Here is a 16,736-nt window from a genome sequence, read left to right as displayed (position 1 = left end):
GTGGGTGTTATTTCACTTAACTCGCCTGCCTTTGGCTGGGCCTGGGCTCTAGGGTCAGCTCTAGGTAAAAGTGAGTGAGTGACTTCAACTGTGTTATTTCTTCTTTTAATTTCACATCACTGCTTTGCTCGCTGACAGCCTAGTTCAGTCCCAGAAGAAATCCAGGGGAGCCTTCTCACTGGCTTGCATTGCTTTAGGGTGAGACCAGATTCTTTGCAGCAAAGCGCCTTGTTCGCTTTTCAAAAACATATTCAGATTTCTCAACAACCAACACCGACGGTCATTCAAAACAGGGAGTCGCAGCGGAACGTGCAAGCCACAGTGCACAGCGTCGCGTCTGGGATATTACTTAAACTACTCACACGACCACAGGAATAGCTTGAATCTCTCTGACTGCAATGCTTGCTGTTTTCATTTGTTACAGAAATAATGCCACGTGACGTGGGTAACTAACTGACCATGGCACAGCTGAAGAGAACACGTCTGCAGCTGAATGCATTAACTGAAATTTCAAAGTGTTACCAAAAAAAGACGGGGGGGGGGGAGCCAGAAACTCAGTCAAACTGAAATTAGCTGTTGAATTTAGAAGAAAATCTGAGAATTTTTTTTCAGTTATTCATTCATCATTAGTCACAAGTTTTGTCACAACTTCAGTGATAAAAGTGGCACCCTAATCATGATATTTAAACTAGTCACAGGACACAGATGACTCAGCTGCAGTTCAAAGAGCCTCTCGTTTCTGTCAGACCAAGGCCAATAGCATTCACACAGTTTTCCTCATGTCAGAAATGTTGAGAGACACCAAACTGAGTCATTGCAGGCAGTTCTCTGAATGTCAACTCAGTGCTCAGCAGCAATCAAACAAAAACTACTGCTGTTAGGACAGTGGTTGGGAATAAAATAGAAAACATTATTAGGACACATTTTAACTCAAATGCTCCTCTTGGTCTCATCTCAGAGCTATGTCAAAGTACGAGTGCAGGACGGACGCACGGAGCACGCTACGGAAGAGCATCCGCAGACATACTAAATAAGTTATAATTTGGGGTGGTGGTAGTACAAACAGGGGGCTGCAGTTACAGTCACAGCAGGAAAAAGTGAGGAGAGGAGGCACTTGCCATCACTGGAGAGCTGGGGGGCCGCCTCCAAGACAGTTAGGCACAGGTATAGGATGTGCCAAAAGGCGGCCTTTTTCCACGTGGCAGTTTTCCCATGTGTTTTATTAAGCTGTGGAAGTTTCTGCCCATCGGATATTGTGGAAGACAAAGTCTAAATGGAAAAAAGGGCCACTAGGGACTGTGAAATGCAACAGCGCAAATACAGCCTCCAGGTCAGGACCTCCCTGCACGACACTGGCACTGATGGCCAGAGCCACAGAGGAGGGAGGAGATAGAAGACGACGTATCCTTGCATGCTCACTATGTTTCTTGCTCGTTTTCCCTAGGTGTCCACCATGTATCATTGCTAAAAGCAAGATAGTGAGCTAAAAGGACCTCTGCTCTGACCCACTATTGACTAGCCTTGAGTTCTTAGGAAAGGCTTAAGGAGAAAAAGCTTTTCTTGGAGATGTCCTACTACACCTCAAGACAGAACAGCTTTGTGCTAGGCCCTGGTCATCCAGACACTTGCACACAAGTGACTTCACACATATAAGTAGGCCCATTAAATGCTCTGGAACTACTCAAGTGCATAAAATTAGGCATGTGCAAAAATGCTTCCAGGTGCAGGGACTTTAAAATGCACTCACTGCAGCCCCAGCTCCACAAAGCATGTGCTTAAGCCCCCCCTGCCGAAGAACTTTGGTGTGTTTCGCTGAGCAGGCATGGACTTGTGGCAGAGCTAAACCAATAATTTGCAAATCTGTAGGACACAAATGATAAAATCACGGGATACTCGTTTAAACTCTGCTTAAATAAATCAGCCACCAAGGGTACAGCGCACAGCTTGCACGCTGCAGTTGCAGCTTTATGAACTCCACAGACATGATGAGAGAAGGGTCAAAATTCTTCTAATATAGACATTTATTTCTGATCTTTCCTTTCACCAGGCTCACTAATTGGACAGAAATTACCTTATTTGTGGGCATCAATTTATCATAGTCATGACTGTATGCAGCTATGGTTTTACTTCTTAAAATCTCTTCCAGAGCAATAGGATTAGGTGAGACTGTCATTAGAGTGTTCTGATAAATAGCAAGCAAAACCTTAAAAACTCGCTGACTGCGGAACGGAGACACTTAAAACAGAATGTAGTGTTTAGCCCCAGGCCTTGGCAACAATTGAAACAAAATGTTTTGAAACAAAGCAAATTGGCATTTTGCTGACTTTTAATGTACTGTCTTTCCAAGCAAGACACCTGGTTCAACTACACAAAACATCTATTCAGAATTATAGTCTGAGCTTTTGTTATGCAAAAGGTAAATGAGGGCAACATGAACTCTGTGAGAGAGTCAGGTTTGGGGTTTTTTTCTTTTTCCCTAGGGTAATCTGTCAAGAAGATACTGGTTACTGACAGGAAACCAGGAGCCTTTTGAGGATATGTGGGTTTCTTTTTTGGGGGGTGGGGGGAAACAGTCCAGTAGAAAAAAGATACTGAGTGCAGTAAAATACACTAGCTTCATTAACCAAAAGAAATATTCCCACATTTGAATATCGGGGTTTATGAAAATGGCGCATGTGTGTGCGCACATGTACGTGCATGCAGGGGCATACTGGTACACAAGAAGCGAGGGTTCGCATACGTAAGAGGCTAGAAAGGTATGTGTCACAGCATCATTCATGTGTTACCTTAACATTGATGATTTCAAAGGCATTTTATGACATCCCTGCTGGATGATGAGCAAGTCGTTTGTGTGTGTCCTTAGATGTCTGCTGGTTTGGGATTTCAGTGAATTCAAACTGTTTAATCTGATGGATTATCAAGTTTATTAACCATGAAGATGGACCTAAGTCCAGACTAATGAAGACTGCAACCCTGACTTTGGTATTTAAACTTATGGGAGGGTATAGAGTCAGTAAAATCCTTGCCTGCTCATTCAGAACACCTCTTTCATCTTGAATTTCATTCAAAGGGCAAATATATGTCATATTCCAGTATTAAATCTCAGTTATGCTGATCAGAAGCCCGAGTAGTTTGATCAGTTTGACCACTCACTCTTCAAGCTCCTCAAGCTTTCAGGCAACAGCAAAGTAGCTTGAAGGCTTCTGTCAAATAAAGCAGGGTGATCTGTCAGACTAAGATACCAACTTTATAACAACACACACACACCACACCACACCACCCCCCGTGTTTGCTCATCAAGCCTCACACCTCTAAACAAAGTGCACAAAAAGCCCTCCATAGCCGATGCAGCCCTTGTTCAAGTTTTTTGGAGGTCACGGGAGAGGCAACAGTTGGATGCATTTGCCGTGTGTAACTGCAGAGGGTTGATCACTGCTGTACGTGGAGTTCCCTTTGCTGCTCACAGGGAGAGCCTCCCATTGACCAACAGCTAGGAAAGAGTCACTCGGGAATGTTTCATCAAGAAGTATTTTGTCAGAGCTTCTGAACAGAAACTTCTCAAGAAAGACTTGCCTTTGACTAATTTTCTCCTTGAAAAAGCTATTGAAAAAGAATAGGAGTCATCTAAATGTCTCCCTTTGTACTTTCAAAGGAAAATTTGAAGGGGGGAGGGAGGAGATTCTCTTTAAAAGCAGTTTTGTTTCGTAATACAAATAAGCAATGTTTTAAAAAGCTGAAATAAAATGAAAAAATGTTTGTATGTCATTAAATAAAACCTGGTTTGGTTTGGTTTGTCGGATTTTTTTAATTTCAAAAAGATACTTGATATTTTAAGTATTTGTCCTGACACCAATGGATTTTTTTTTTTTACTGATTCACGATAGTAAAATATTCAAAATCTTGAAAATTTCCCATGGGATATAAAAAACCCATATCTTACCCAGATTTACTAAAAATCACAACACGAAAAGACGATCCTGACTTTATGCCTCAACGTGTGTTTTGGGGATGGGGAGCACGAAGGAGGTAAACACTACTGTCAGTGGATGCTTCAGGAAAATCAGATCTGTGCTGGAGCATATGGGTGGCAGACAAACTGGGCTGCGGGATCACGGGTCACGTGGGCTCTGTGAGCTGATTCACTGGGATAGTAAGGTTTCACTGCAGTAGTGTACAACGGACAATTTGCTACACCCTTCAAATAGTTATTTCTTAAGGCAGAAAGGGAAGTCCCCCTTGCTGGTCACTACCTCTAATATTATTATTTAATAACAATCCTGATGGTATTGCAAAGCACTCTGATGGCAAGGAACGAGTGGTGGGAGAGAAAGAGATGAGAATAGGATGGGTAGCCCAGGCATCAAAACAGGGACTCCGGCCCCAGCCCAGCTGCCCTAAAGACTGGCAGCTCCTGCCTGCCCTGTGCATTTATTCCCCAGCCCTCTCATCCCAAAGCTCCTCTGGCCCCGTGCCTGCCTGAGGCTTCCCAAGCATCCTTCCACATCCATCGCCCCTACCCCGAGTCTCATGCATGGGAAGCCCCCGTCCTGTCCCAACAGAGCCTCCAACCCTGTGCAGCTTCCTTGCTTCAGAGCAGCATGAGCCTCCCTTCCCACCAGCACCTCCACCCCACCCCAAACTCCTGCCCCATGGCCCCTGGTCCTTTCCCTGACTCCCTGCTCCCAAACCCTCTTCCCCCAGCTTTCTGTGCCCACTGTCTGTACAGGAACCCCACCTCTCCGGCTCCAAACTTTCCCTGTCCCTGAAGCCTCTCCTATCTTCCATCTGGCCTCAAATGCAGCAGATGATTAAAATTAATATAATCAATCCCATTCTCTCTGTGCTAACGGAGACAAGTGCAGGCACTAATTCATGCTCCTGCCCCTTGATGTAAAGCTTGCTCTTGGCCCCCAGCCCACACCCCCTTCCACTGGAGAGCTTTTCTCCTTTTGGCCCCTTTCCCCATCCCAGGGTCCCACCAAAAACCCTTGGGACCCCTGGAGTGTGCAAGGTTTGGCCCCATCCCATGGGCTGTTGGCTGCCCTGGGGCTGCCTCAGCTGGCCAAGCTTGCCTCTTTGCTTCCTTGCAGAGCTGCCTGGGCTCCTGGCAGTGATTTCCAAAATCCAGACAGCAGCCGCGGCTCAAACTCCACCTGGATCAAGCCTGGAGGGAAGAAAAAGAGGACACGTCTGGGAAAAAGGAGCTTTATGGTAATTCCGCAGCAGGCAACCAGACTTCTAGGATGGGAGCCGATTTTCTAGAGGCTTGAAAGGGGACAGGGAGCCCAACATCCACGGGCAAACGGCAAGTGCGAACACAGCAAGAGGAGGGCGAGACGAGTCCTAATCTGCCTGGTCAGATCCACATCTCACACCAGATGGATGCTGTCCAGGACAACAAATTACAACATATTCTTCCCTCTGACTCACGGCCTGAGGCTGGCAGTGGCCATAACTGCAGGGGTGAGGGGTTCCTCAGGGCGTGCGCTTCTCCCAAGCACCCCGGTGAGAAGCAGGGGTGGCTGGCCGGGGTAGGCAGCCCGAGGGGCCAAGGGCGGCATCCTCATCCCTCCCGCTGGAGAGCTTCCCTCTCCATTTTGGTAAGGCACCAGCTCCAACACTGCATGGGCATCCTATCTACAAGCTCTGACCTGGGCATCTCAGAGACCTGCCAAGAACACCATGAGGGCATTCATATGAAAGACAGGGGAAAATTAAACAAAGTAAGGACCAAGGGAGACTCAAATGCTCCAAACGCCAACAAACAGAAGTGAGAGACGCTGCTGCCCTTGGCTGAAGCAGCGCAAACGGGCGCAGAGCGGTGACATCGGGCTGGCGCTGAGCGAGCCAGGATGGGGCTGCCAGGCACAACAGTCAAACGGGGGGACACCAGAAAGCTGTGACCATGGTGCCCACTCCTCGTGTGCCTGGCATGTCCCCGTCGGGAGGGATGAGGGTGGACATCCCGGAGCCCTCAGTAGCCAGGGGAGCCGGGTCACATGCCAGAGCTGTGCTGCCTGCGTGCCTTGGGCAAACCATCTCAGACCTTTGGGCTCAGTTTGTTGTTTGGTGAAACAAAGGTGATAATATCTGCCTCGCAGGGGAGTTGTGAGGCTTATTAACATTTTGTCTAGTGCTTTGAGATCCACCGAGTGAAAGTCCTTTATGACTATTTTATTGTTATTGTACGGAGATCAAAGTAAGAGCTCTAATCTAATGCCATCCCTTTTATGTTTATACCACCCACTTGTATCCAGAAGTCAGCCCGACTGCAGAGTCTCTCTTTAGCCTCTTGGTCTTTCAAGGCTGTGAGTGTTTGTTTGTCGGTGAGGTTTTCCAGGGTAACTGGCTGCTAGTCAGTCACAGTCTGAACCTTGTCAAAGAATGAGGGCAGACACAAAATTGCATCATTATTTAGCAGGGCTGGAAGCAAGCCATCGAGCTCAGTATTTTCTCGAGTTTTGTGCTATGTTAAATAGATAGGTGTGGCAGGCCAAAAATGTACGGTACCAAGGTGGTGCTCTATTTGAAATAATTTTTAATTTATTGGTGTGTGACCTTTGGTCCTTTTATTATGCATGGGGGGTGTTCTTGTAAGAACAGATATATATCCATGCATACATGTGTGTTTTTAAGCCTCAGAAGCGTGTAAGTCACAGAGCAGAAGACAGCAAATGGGTAATTCATGGATTTTCCTTACCCCGTTTGAAGGAGCTAGCGTCAGGGTGTGATCTAATCCTACAGAGATTTTTTTTTTTTTTTCCTGTAAGGGAAAGCTACTGCTGGGAATCTCAATTTATTAAGTGTATGTACTTGTTTCTTCTTGGACATCAATTTTACAAAGTGCCTTAATGTGTGAACTGTACACAAAGGGTCCAAGATGTTGAAGGGTGACAGTAAGTGCTCTGTTGACAGGAGACTGTGTGGTCCAATTATTACCAGGGGAAAAAAAAAACCAAAATCAAAAAAAAAGAAAAAAGAGTATGCAACTTCATGTCCAAACCTGAATGGAAAGGAAGAAAAACATGAGCTCTATAGAACAAGTAATACTCCTGTTCTTGGAAGAAGACCAAACCCCATGGCAGATATGATTATTTTAATACTTTTATTGTGTTATATATTACTCTAAAACCTGTTCATTTGAAGTTCAGCACCAGAGGGTACAGCTCCCGCAAGCAACCTAATTCCCCACTTGTGCAGCGATTCACACCTGCCCAGGTATGAAATGTAGTGCTGCCTGGGTAATGGAGTTTTCTGCTTAGTGACTGAACTGAAAAGGGGGAACAACAAGGATTTAAGAAAATGCGTTGTCCCACAGTGGAAATGTCTCGATTCTTAGTAAATCAAAGAGCAGCGTGTTTTATTTTGGATCGTTCTCAAAAGATTCTCTGGAGCCAAAACTAAATGTTTGGGGTGGAGGGGATGTTTTGTTTCAGGTTGCTTGCACTTTGTAGTAAGAAACAAAGGAAAACCAAACCGTTAAAACAACAACAAAAAGATCTTTTTAAATGAACAAGTAATCGAGATAAAAACTTAGGAGTTTCACTTCACAAGTGCTGAAAAAATGCTTTTTGATGCACTGGAAAAGTCTCTCCTCCTGTTTTTTACCTCACCTAAAACTGATCACTGAATTCAGCTCAAATTTGCAAGGTTTCTGACTGCCCAAGCCTGTGTTTTTGACTCATTTTTATTTGGCAGAGCAAGTAAGAGCATGCGCTTAAGTACTTTTTATAAATAGAGAACTCAAATATTTCACGACTGTGGGATTTATCATGGAGCAACTCCACAGCCTCATCTGTCAGCAAACCAAGGCCCTACTTCATAAAAAAGTGAAAATATGTATACATCCTGGTGAAAATAAATGAGAGACTGAGGAACATGGGCATGTCCTGTGAAAATATGCAGGCAATCAAAACCTGCATAGAGTAGAAGGGCAAGGGGTAGGATTTTTTTTAAACTGTCTGTGCAGTTCAAATAAAAAGGTGCACAGGAGATGACCTGCGACCACAGGGGCACTTCAAAGAGACACCAACGCTAAGGCACGTGTGTAATGGGATGTAATTGCAGAGAGGGATTTTTGCGATATGGGTTATTCCCAAATGATTACCTATCTACTTTCACTGCCCCTGTCAGCTGCCGTATGTGTGTGTATTTATCTATTCATATAGGTCAGTATATTTACATATATCATCTATTCAACAGTGCCAATGCCTGTTTTTAACCATTCAAAATGTCCTTCTACTGCAAGAAAACCCAAACCTACATGACTGTCAGCTCTAAGCCCTTGACCTTGAAGGATTCCTGCAGGTACGTTTTTGAACTAGCATTCAACATCAGTAAATCTTGCACTAATACCCTTAGCGGCTCATAGCCTTTATCTGTCTTTTTAGGGTCAGATTTTCCAAAGTCCTGAGTGTTTGCCTGCCTCTCCCTTCCTGACAAGGCCTTCCCCTGACTTCAAAGGCACGAGAGGCAGGCCAACACATACTGCTCTCAAAAATCCCACCCTCATCTATTTGGCTGCTCTCCCTGCCCCATCTGAGCATCTCCCGTTACCCTGGGCAGCAGCACACGCCAGATGCAGGTAGCACAGTCCTGACTTGGGCAGTACATGAGGAGAAGTACGCCCTGCTGCCCTGATGCATCTACAGCATGTCAGCAAGCTGATGGTTAAAATGACAGTGATTTTTAAAGATGATTGTGAGATGGCATCACAGAAACTACTCCCCTCCAGCGTGGGTGACACTGCTGCATTATAGGTGAGAAATTATCTTTTTTTGGTTCTTCCTGAAGTAAGGAATCAAATAGATTCACCAGCAGGCAGTGTCCTGAGGCTACATTATCCATAACAGGAACACGAGCTCATTTTTACTGCAGTTCAGCAACGGGGTTTGATTCTTTTTTTTTCCCAGGGTAGCCTTTTTACATGCTAAAAATGCCTCATCATGATAAAACACAAAACAGGACCTTCCTTAAAATCCCACCCCCTCTCCTGGGGGCTTCATTTTCTGTGCCTGAAGGGAGAGGAAAGTGTTTGTGAAATAGCGCAGGGTGACAGCAGGGTGAAAGAGAGCTTGTGGAAAGCTGACATGGCCCTGGCATTTCCTATCCAAGGGCTGCAGCGGACGTGAGAAGCCAGCAGCATCTTCTTTGCTAAGGCGTCTCAGCCCGTGTCTGCTTACTGCCAGATGCCCTGAGTAGCTTTTGTGAGGAGCGACTTAGCCTTGAACCCTCTGGAAAGCGGGACACTTCCACCAGGGATGGTGCCTCAGCAGTTCCTTGGGGGCTTCATGCGTGTCCTCTTGATGGCTAGCATTCAGCTTGCTGCTGCCCAGGTGGCAGCTCAGCCACAGCTCCTGGCCATGCACACACTCTTGGCCCACTGCAAAGGAAGCCACCAGGAAGGGTGCGAAGGAAGCTTTGTCCTATCCAAACAAGTGCCCTAACCACAGGGACAGGGCTATGGGGACATTTTCTCCCTCACGCTCTTTGCAGACCTTCTCAACTATGGCTTCGAGTTGCACCAGGGGAGGTTTAGATTGGACATTAGGAAAAATTTCTTCACCAAAAGGGTTGTCAAGCATTGGAACGGGCTACCCAGGGAAGTGGTCGAGTTCCCATCCCTGAAGGTATTTAAAAGACAAGTAGACGAGGTGCTTAGGGACACGGTTTACTGGCGGAATGGCAGGGTTAGGTTAACAGCTGGACTTCATGATCTTAAAGGTCTTTTCCAATCTAAATGATTCTATGATTCTATACTTTTGATAAGAAAGTTTATCCTCGATGTGAGAGCTTTCTGGTGTATCAGCCCTGCTTGGCAAACAAAATCCCAACTGTACTCCTATTCAGCAGCAATCCATCCTTGCCCATATGCTGTCCTTCAGTCACAGAGTTGCACCTACCAGCTGCACCCCACTCTTTTCCTTACAGCCTCATCTAGACACGAGCAGGATCTTAGGGGGCTTTTACCCAGTTTTAAGATTTATGGAATTTTTGCAGCTCTTGAATGTAATTTTACAGAAAAATTTAATTTAGGTTCCAAGAAAATAACCTCTTGATGGTATTAATTTGCTGTATCCAGTGCCCTTGAGAAAGGACTGTCTTCATGTTTGGTAGCAACCTGTCACATTAGTGACTACATTGCAGGGTAGGTCTCTGGGGTCTCTTCCATTCACTTACCAGTTACTGACAAAAGTCCCCTACGTACCTTGTGTTGTTTTGCTATTCCCTTCACTTCCAGCTGATAAATTCTGCTTGCTTGGAGATCAGGCTGTCCAAGGGAAGCTCTGTGTGTCTGCACACATCTGTCTTTGTACCTCTGAAAATCTCTTCTGCTACAGCAATGATGCATAAATTCCTTTGCAAAAAAAAAAAAAAAAAAGCCCATGCTGACTTGCTTTCCCTCTGTCCACCAAGGCCAAACACTTTATGCTTCCCTCCCCTTGCCGGGAGGCAAATAACCCACATACCAGTGGACTCTGGCTGTCCAGGTTGCACCCTGTCCTGCTGGTGTGGCTCAGCACTATTAGTGGAGACAGGCTGTCCCTGCAACAGGCCCAACGTGGTGATTTTCCAAGGCCCAGTATGCACCAATTAATTCTGAAAGGCCAGGTCATCAACAGAGGGAAATCAAAGGAAATCTGCAGCTGCTAATCAGCGCTAAACTAGTGCTATGAATCAGCAGAAGTTTTACACCATGTGTTTCTTGGGATCGTCAGCTGCTCCCGTTGAGAGGCAGTGAAGGCTCCTGCCCAGCACCTTCCACAGAGATGCTCTGGATTTGGGTTACTGGTGGGATGCAGGATGTCGAATCTCTCCTGACTGAACCAGAATGAACATTCACAAAGTATATATAGGAAAAAGTCTTTGGCTTTTTTTTGCCTTTACAGTTAGACACGTTATCACTACATTTTACATTTTACTCTAACAGTCGAATTAGAAGCCAAATTTTCCCGTCCTTTATTAACTTCACTAGTATCAGCTAGACTTACATTAGTTGAAATACGTGTCAGAACCATGTGGAATTATAATTCTACACAAAATTAAGCAAAGACACTAATGGGTAGATTATAATAATAAATATATAACAACAGTAGAGAAGGAAATAAAACAGAAACTTGAGGTTTAGTCCCAGGCCAACACTCCCATAACTTTTCTCACCCTGGTTTTATTCCACTCATCTTTATGATAATGGAAGACCTGAAATGCAAAGATCGGAGTTAAACCCTGACTTTGCAATAACTCACAGCATCTGGTCCGCCCGTTCCTTCCTGGATTGCTCTCTCTGTCATTCTCCAAGCACCATGCTGATGATTTGCAGTGCCACTGCTACTCGACTACATGACCCATTTATCATGTCCACACTTCAGCATGCTCATTTTTTCTTAATTTAGCCAATGAATGAAGTAGCCCTAAATCACAAAATAGAAATGAGGGAAAGCGCTTAGCTGGATCTAAGAAAAATGCTGGCTAGACTCCTCCCTGGGAAAGTAAAATAAATGCCTTTATTTTCAGTCTCAAGTTTATCACAGACTTTCTCAGACTGAGAAAACCTCCCTTACCAGGTTTACAGTTTCCACATTGTGCAACAGAGTTTGCTCTGACTCATCTGTACAAATCAGTCAATTTTGGATCGGGGTCTCAGTTTTGCAGATTAAGTTGCAGGGAAGAGACATCTAAGTGCTAGAAATAGTCATCCCAGGCTTCCTCTAAGCAATTAGTCTCCGCAGACGGTCAGCTCTGCTTGCAGCAGGCGTTAGGCTCATTCACGCTGCTGTGAGTTTCTCCTCATAAACTCTTCTCTCCGTTCCCTCCAAGCCCTGCAGTGGGGCGTTCCCCAGCGTTGTGCAAGGACCTTCTGCCTTGCACCCACCTCCTGTCAAACCCTCCTGGTGGCTCCTAGCTCCTGTTTTGGAAACTAATCCCCCTCCACCTGCTCTGCCATGCTCAGCATCACTGGTCTCTGCTACACTGGAGGGTCCTAAACTACCTGCTCGCTCATGGCACAGAAGCTGTTTGCATGTGCTTGATGACCCTTGCTACCCTCCTGTGCATCCCTTCTTGTCCCAGTACAGCCTTTTTTGTGAGGGGCAGCTGGACTGCACACAGTATTCAAGACAAGGACACACCAGGGTTTTATACCGGGTAGTAGTGACAGTGGTTTCGTTTGGTTCTTCCTTTCCCTGGGCACGGAGCTGATATTTCCGTAGCACTCTTGCCCCAGGACTCCATTCCGGGATGCTCACAGGTGATTCAGAGCTCAGCATTGCATATTTAAAGTTAAGATTTGGGTTTTTTCCCATGGTGACATCATTTTACAATGTTGAAATGCATCTGTCATTCTTATCTTCAGCTTAATTTCCTTCTGCAAAGTATAAATGATTTCCTACATCCTAGGACTCAACAGCATTCGCCATCACGATGCTCATAAACGTCTTAAGAAACGGGCTGGTAGTAATGCATTCATAGTATTCTACTTAATCTCTTCTATTGCTTAACATGAAATGCAAAGAAGTATACCACTTTCAAAGCCAGAATTTAAAAGAAACCTCCCCAATGACCATTTGAGAACTGTGGAAGAAAAGCAAATAATTAAAAGCAATTGGTGCCATCCCAGCTCTTTGCCTGTGAGCAAAGCAAATTATCCACAGCACACCAATTTCTTCTGCTTTGAAAATGTGTGCACAGGGACAAAAAAAAAAATCCCTCTAGGATTCTCAGGCTCATTAGATCATGTCGAAAAAGGTATAATTGTGTTAATATTTTTGAAATATTTTTCACATCTTTCTCTTTCACACGGATTTTTGAAATTTACATTTTAAAAGTCACCATATTTCAAATTTTGGAATCTTTCTGTTACCTCTGTATCCAGCAAGGGGGAAAAGAATAATAATACATTTTAAATTGCAAGTGACAGTTTTTTCCTCTGTAGAAAATGGCCTATAGTTATGTCAAAACTATACATTCAAAAAATTCTCAACCTACTCAGAAGAGTCATCATGGAATGAAGGTGTAAAAGAATTCAAAGCAATTTATGGCAGTCATGAGCAAAAATAGGCCAAGTCATTGCTCACAAAGTGTATGCTTGGTGATGGATGGAGTAAAGATCAAGGCAAGGAGTTTTTCAAACAAAATATCAGAGATTCCTTCAGCAGAAGGACAAAGTTCAGTGTGTGAGGAAACTGGAGCTCCCTTTTGCTGGGGGAAATGGAGAAGATGCATCAAAATAGCCAACAACAAAAGTATTTCATAGTCTATCCTTGACTTTGGAGGTAAATGTGGGATATTATCTTTTTCTCCCAAAGATATATGTGTGACTGAGAAACCGTTTCCGTGCTGTTAGCTATAATCGAAGAGAAGATAAATAGCAATTAACAGAGATGATGATACCACTTACAAATCAGGACTTTCAAACCTAGCACAAGTATTTTCCTTGAAAAAGGAGAAAAACTGAGCAGAAAATTTCACCTCAAACCAAACACATCATCTTGCTTTTGAAACATTACCTTGCTGGGCTCAGTCCTGCTCCTAAAGCACAGCAAGCGGGATGGGGAGCCAGACCAGGCATGCGTCGGGCTCAGGTTTTGCCCAACTTGCCCCCCACAAGCCCAGACAGCCAAGGTGGCTGCTGGCAGAAGAAGGGGCACACCATGCCCTGAGATGGGAAGGTGTTTGGAAAAAGCAGGAGCCAAAACTGTCCAAACCAAGGTTTGCAGCAGAAAATGTCTCAGAGGGAAAAGCAGAGAGGCATGGTGGACGTGGCGTGAAAGCCGGAGCAGGGGGGCAGAGCGACACAGCATGGGGGGTGCTGGCCGGTGAGAAAACCTGGCATGATAAGGGAGGCACATCAAGAAACCCCAAAGTACAACTGTGCAATGAGTCAGGCTGGGGGCAGAAAGGCTTGAGTCGGAAGGGGAAGAGATGTGCTTACAAGCCCTTCTGCCTGGATCCACACGCATGGTGCATATTTATTAAAGCCTGGGCAGCATTTCTTGATGAAGATATCACGTCTGCCCCTATTCCCTCATCTCCAAATTCAGTTTCCTCAGCCGGGTTTGGCTGGCTGTTTTAATCCCCCTTTTTTTTTTTTGACTGAAGCACTGAAGCTCCAAGGGGTGTTAACTTACAGTCACTGTGGAAAATCTCAAAGGGAGAACAAAAGCATCCCAACTTTTCCCAGGGCGGAGGGGCAACAGCCAGAGAAGCATCACTTGGTCACGAGGGGGGAGGGAAAGCCGATGGGCCGGCTGTGGGCAACCGCAGGAGGACGGGAGCAGCGCAGTTCAAGAGAGCAAGTAATGGCATGTGCAACAAACGATGATGAAATGCGGCCGAACTAAATAGTCAGGGCCAGATTCTTGCCCTTCTTTCCTACAGTCAGCAAAGTTTAGCTGGCTTGACAGCAAAGCCAAGCAGGGCTGAGAAATGCAGTTCAGTGTCATCCAGTTTTAACCACCCCGAGTGCCTGCAAAGTGTACAGGAGGTTAAACAAAATTTACGGTAACTCGTATTTTAAGTGCCTCTGAACTTGGCCGCCCACACAGGAAGCAGCTTGGAGCAGGTGGTCAGCGAAGGCTGGAGATCACGGCTGGCTCCGCTCGTGGTACTTGTGGGTTACTGACTCACTGCCGAATTATGAGCCCAAACAAAAAGCTTAAAGATAAACTCGAAGTCAAGCAATTGCAGAAGACAAGGTGAAGGGAACAATGATCCCAGCCTGTGCCCTAAATGCACGGGATGGACGAGCAGTTGGTGAAAAGCAAAATAAACCAAGGGGCTGTTGCACTGGGGCTTGCTCCTCCTACTTGCCAGAGCACCTGAAGGAGAAATCAGAGGAGTGTGACAAGAAATGGCAGGTGAGGGAACAACTGTTCTCGATGTGTCATGCTGCTTCCAGCCTGCTGGTAAAAAAAATCAACCCTGTATTTTAGAGGATATTCCCATCATCCCATTGGGCTGAAATGGTTTGCTTGAACATATTAAAAACATTGACATTCTTACCTAATAATCGCTCGTAGATTAAAGTCTTGTAAATACTGCCGGAGATTATTCCTAACGCCGGTATTTTTTTTTCTCTGTCACTTTTCGGAGCTAAAAATCTCACAACTGTGGGGGGAAATCCTCCCAAACTGGAAAAAGCTTGCTGCTTCTTTATCAGCCATGACACACACTGAAGTTCTATGTGAGTATTACTTTCAAGGTACTCAATATAATTGAAATAGATGCTTTTATTTCAGATGCTGTTAAAAACTACAGACGTGAGGGCATAGGAGAAGCCAGTTTTAGGTGAGGATACGTCTTGGACCCCCCCACCCCACGCAATGCTCTGGTTTCACTGCAAATGCTGTGCAGCAGATGATTTTAGGCAGCTCACCACGCAGTGACAAGAACAGTTTTGCATGGTGACTCCTCGCCCTGAACTTCCCACGCTCACCTCTGCATCTATAACACGTGCCATACGGTTGCCTAATTTGGTGGCTTATCTGGCAGCCGAAGGGACCCCACTCCAGCATGTCCTCTTAGGCTGGCGCCCCATCCTTTCTGGACAGGAGAAAGGGCAAGCAGGAGGCTTGGGGGGGGCAGAGGCAGAGGAGGAGGTAGGCACAGCAATACTATGCATTTATTTACTTCACTGTTTTCTCCCAGGCATCCCTGCACAGGGGGGGTTGTTGTTTCATTCGGGGCCCTTCCATTTTCTTTACCTGACTGCGAGGTCTGCCATCACCCCAGAAGTCCCCCGCTGAAGGGGCCAAGGAGGCACGGTCAGCTCCAGCCTCCAACCAGCAGTGACATCAATTTAGTTTCTTTTTGCCCTATTGGCAGGTCTTCCTCCTCTCACCAGCCCTCCTGCTGCTTTCCCAACAGCATTTGTCTTATTACCTCCCATTCGTTTGGTGTGTAAACCCCTGCACCAACAGCACTTTTAATTTCTGTTGAAAAGGAGGAGAAAGCAGCCACGTTTCCTAAAAGGGGAGCTTTCATTCAGTGAGCACAGATCGCATCGTGAGTTTGCATGCTGTAAACTAGGGCTGTCTAGATGACTCACAGCGGTTGCCAGCAGACATACCTGTACAAACACACACCCTGAAGTATTATAAATTAGTCTAGTTGTCTAACGCGCTCGCTGAGTGCCTCGTACTGCTGGTAAAATATGTGCTGGCTTTGCTAGCGCGGGAGGATGTTGTAAGGTCTGATCCGAAACCAGTTTAACTCAATGAGCTTTAGATCTGGGTTTAGATGGTGATAAATGCTCCAAATGTTCCTCATTCAGCAGAGGACATCAAATCACTGGGGCAGCAATTTTCAGGCTTCAAGTGGGGGTTTTAGATCCCCAGCAGTACTGGGGTCTGTATGGTTAGCTAATGACACTAAGAGCCAGCACCCTCCTTCCCAGATGCCCCAATTTTGTGTTAGAATCTTGGGCCAGGGTGCGTACCATAAACATCTGCTAGTGTAGCAACACGGTTTAGAGGTGTGATCTCTCATATACATTTTAACATCAGGAAGCTGCATGAGCTGAGCTATACCACAAAAACAGTTGCACCTGTAGTAGGAGCTTTTGCTGGTATTCAAGTATTATGAAGAATTGCAACCCTCTCCTGTAAAGTTTCTGTGGCAGATTAGGTCCACAGAATCGTTTATTAAAACTACAAGTGTAGGAAGCCCAGTGCTGATCCATACTGGCGAGCCCTTTCCTGCCCTATGTCATGTGGGTGAAAAAAACAGAGGTCTTTCCC

Source organism: Egretta garzetta, unplaced genomic scaffold, assembly GCF_000687185.1.
Source record: "Egretta garzetta isolate BGI_Z169 unplaced genomic scaffold, ASM68718v1 scaffold45, whole genome shotgun sequence".
NCBI classification, from domain to species: Eukaryota; Metazoa; Chordata; class Aves; order Pelecaniformes; family Ardeidae; genus Egretta; species Egretta garzetta.
This window is presented reverse-complemented; position numbering follows the sequence as displayed.